This window comes from Pongo pygmaeus, chromosome 7 (assembly GCF_028885625.2).
Source record: "Pongo pygmaeus isolate AG05252 chromosome 7, NHGRI_mPonPyg2-v2.0_pri, whole genome shotgun sequence".
Lineage (NCBI taxonomy): Eukaryota > Metazoa > Chordata > Mammalia > Primates > Hominidae > Pongo > Pongo pygmaeus.
This window is the reverse complement of record NC_072380.2, coordinates 7,169,930-7,173,641: the sequence shown is the minus strand read 5'-3', so window position 1 is coordinate 7,173,641 and position 3,712 is coordinate 7,169,930.

Genomic DNA, 3,712 nt, shown 5'->3' with positions numbered 1-3,712 from the left:
GAGCATGGAATGTATTTCCATTTGTTTGTGTCATCTCTGATTTCTTTCAGCAGTGTTTTGTAGTTTTGCTTGTAGGGATCTTTCACCTCCTTGGTTAGGTATATTCCTAAGTATTTTATTTTTACAGCTATTATAAATGGGTTTGATTTGATTCTCAGCCTGGTTGCTGTTGATGTATAGCACTGCTACTGATTTGTATACATAGATTTTGTATCCTGATAAATGAATTTATTGTATATTTCTAAATAGCAATAAGATTTGAAATATTCCCAACACAAAGAAATCAATCAATGTTTGAGGTGATTAATATCCTAAAGACCCTGATTTGATCATTACACATTGCATGCATGTACCGAAATCTCACATGGATCCCATAAATGTGTACAATTATTCTCTATCAAAAACAATTTTTTAAGAAACATGCAGGAATACACTGTACCTCTTCCTTGCTGTCTCTGGATATTGTCACATGAGGACTTGACATGCGGATTGTGGCAGCCTCTGTGACCAAGAGCAGAAGGCCATAGCAGCATAGAAACCTCAAATGAAAACCCTAACATCTCAAGCTACTAATTTAGCCAACCTCGGCATCAGCTATCTCCGGTCTTAGTACATGATGTGATAAGCCCCCACTGTTCAAGTTGGGTGGCCATCAATTGCTACAGAATAGAAGTTAATGAGGCTTCCTCCTCCTGGTTCTCCTACTAGACCCTGACATGCCCATTCAGTCATAGGCAGAAAGGGAAGCAGAGGGTAAGGAGACCTGGCTGGCTCTGCCAGAGGAAGATCTTACCTGTCCTGCTTTCCCTAAAAAAGCCTGGTGACTATACAAGGGACTGAGAGGTGGCTCCCATGATCATAGTCTAGGCAAAATAACCCATCCACTAATAAGTGAACATGGCAGAAATACAGTCAGCATTTCCTCAGTCTTGCCAATAAAGTCAACTCCTCTGCTCACCAGGGAGGAGATGTATGAAAGGGGCAGAGAGACTTGGAAGCTTTCATCCTAACTCACTTTTCTTTGTTTTTGTTTTGTTTTGAGACCGAGTCTCGCTCTATCACCCAGGCTAGAGTGCAGTGGTGCAATCTTGGCTCAATGCAACCTCTGTCCCCTGGGTTCAACTGATTCTCATGCCTCAGCCTCCAGAGTAGCTGTGACTACAGGTACCCACGACCACGCCTGGCTAATTTTTTACTTTTAGTAGAGACACAGTTTCACCATGTTGGCCAAGCTGGTTTCAAATTCCTGGCCCCAAGTGATCTGCCCACCTCGGCCTCCCAAAGGGCTGAGATTACAGGCATGAGCAACCCCACTTGGCCACCTAACTCACTCTTGAGAGGCCAGAAGTGATGCTGGAACTTTCTTCCTCTGTCGGTTAAAAAGGGAAAATTAGGAAGAACACAAGGCATGAGAGATGCAGCGATGGATATATCTATATGGAGCTTCTGTCTACATCCAGTAGAAAATGCATTTCTAGGCACCAGGTTTAATAGTGAAAACCTGGAGTCTTGTCTATTAACATTTTCTTTCCCTACAAACCAGAGAGGGTATACATTTTGCTCCAGCATACCCGGATATAGGAAATGCCACATTCCTATTTCTATAACTTCAGTTAAATCTGCTATGAGTCCCTGGATGCCTGGCAGATGGAAAATTCAATCTTGTCATTACCAGCATTCCTTTCCCTTCTCCATGGGCTTACGTAAGAATACTGGGCTTACACACTGTTGGAAAGCCAGGTAGGAATTACATCCGCCGAACTCTCCATTCTTCCAGCTGCTCATGATCCATCAACTTTCTTTGAGCCATCTGCTATAACAAGACCCTCCTCACAGCACCATTCCACTGACCCACAGGCTCAGCCTCAGGGACCCTCACTATAACAGGTCTCCACTATGCATAAGAACTCACAAAAACCTTCTCTTAATCTTGGCTTCCTCTGATATCCAGCCAATCCCCCACTTCTCACCTTAAACACAAATGGCAGCTCCTCCCCATCTTTCCAAACCTTGGTGATTGTCCAGCCAAATTCTCTTCAGACACCAAAGCTTCAACTTCCCTCTTCAGGGAGATGATGCAAGGGCATCTGAGATCTTTGGAAGCCCAATTCCAGCCTCTCTTTGGGGTGGTCTGAGAGTGGGAACTAGACTCTCTTTTCCAAGTGCCATGTTTATCTTGTTCATCATTATATTATCTCCAATGCCTAGCACATAGTAGGCACTGCAGACTGACACATAGTAGGTGCTATTAGTGTCTGTATAATGGAACTCTTGAGGTCGGAGCTATTAACAGAATCCTGCCAAACAAAAGGATGGAAAAAAGACCACCAAAAAAAAAAAAAAAAAAGAAAGAAAGAAAGAAAGAAAGCAATCATGGCTATGAGCTCTAAACACAGAAGGCACCAGCCCAAGTTTGGGCAATTTTAATACAACAACCATTTGGCCTCCAAACAAACTGGCACTGGAAACCTCCCTCTGCCTCTTAAAGAGAACCAGTTTCTCTTTCTCTAAGTGGGCAGCATTTCTCCCCGATGGCAGTACCCAGCCCACTGCCACCAGCAAAGGACGGCATCCAGGAGCCAAGAGTTTGATAGTTTAAATAATATATTTTATACGGAAAAACAAAGTAACATCCACATAAATCTGGAACTACCACCACTTTCCAGAGGCCGAATCCCATTTGTGGAGTCTCTTGCATGTCAAGTACCTTGCAGTCAGCTCAACTATATACTTTTGGAATTTGTTGCAGAGAAGAGTGAAGGCTATCTGCAAAATAAAGGAACAAGGGCTCAGAATTCCCAGAGCAATCCATGTCAGAGGAGCTGAGTAGAAAAGGGAAGGGTGAAGTCAAAGGAGAGAAGTCAATGAGTTGGTCAACACCAAGCAAGGATCATGGGACCCTCTCCATAGCCCCACATCTCAAATGAAGTCAACAAAACCCATCAGTGCTTGGTGTAAGTGTTGTATGCTCCCAGAAATGAAAGCAAGGGCCAAATTTCAGGTCAGTAGTGTTGGGGGTAGAGGCAGCAGTCATGGAGTTGTGGGCCCTGGAGGATGGGATGATTCTGAGACATTGAATCCCCACACTGATCTCAGTAGAAATCTCAGGTAGGGCTTCAACATTCGTGGACCAAGGACTCTGTGAGCCTGAGAGCAACAGCCTTGGTGCATGTTCCAGCTCCAGCAATCCCAACTGGGGCTTTGAACAAGTTGCTTATTTTTTTAACTAATGTTATTTTAATTGACAAATCATAATTGTACACATTTATGTGATGTTTTGATATGTGTATACAATGTGCAATGATTATATCAAACTAATTAACATGTCCATCCCCTAATTTACTGCAAATTTCTATGATGAAACATTTGAAATGTACCCTTTTAGTTATTTTGAAAGATATGTTATTATTGACTACAGTCACGCTGCTGTGCTATAGAATTCAAAGCATATAATCCAGCAACCCAACTTCTGGGTATAGACCAAAAAAAAAATCAAAGTCAATATGTCGAAGGGTTCTCTACATTCCTATGTTCACTGCAGCACTATTCACAATACCCAAGATATAGAATCAACCTAAGTGTCCGTCAGTGGATGAAAGGATAAAGAAAATGTACTATATACACGCAACGGAATACTATTAACCCTTAAAAAAGAAAGAAATCCTGTCATTTTCAACAGTATAGGTGAACTTGAAAGACATTGGGTTAAGTG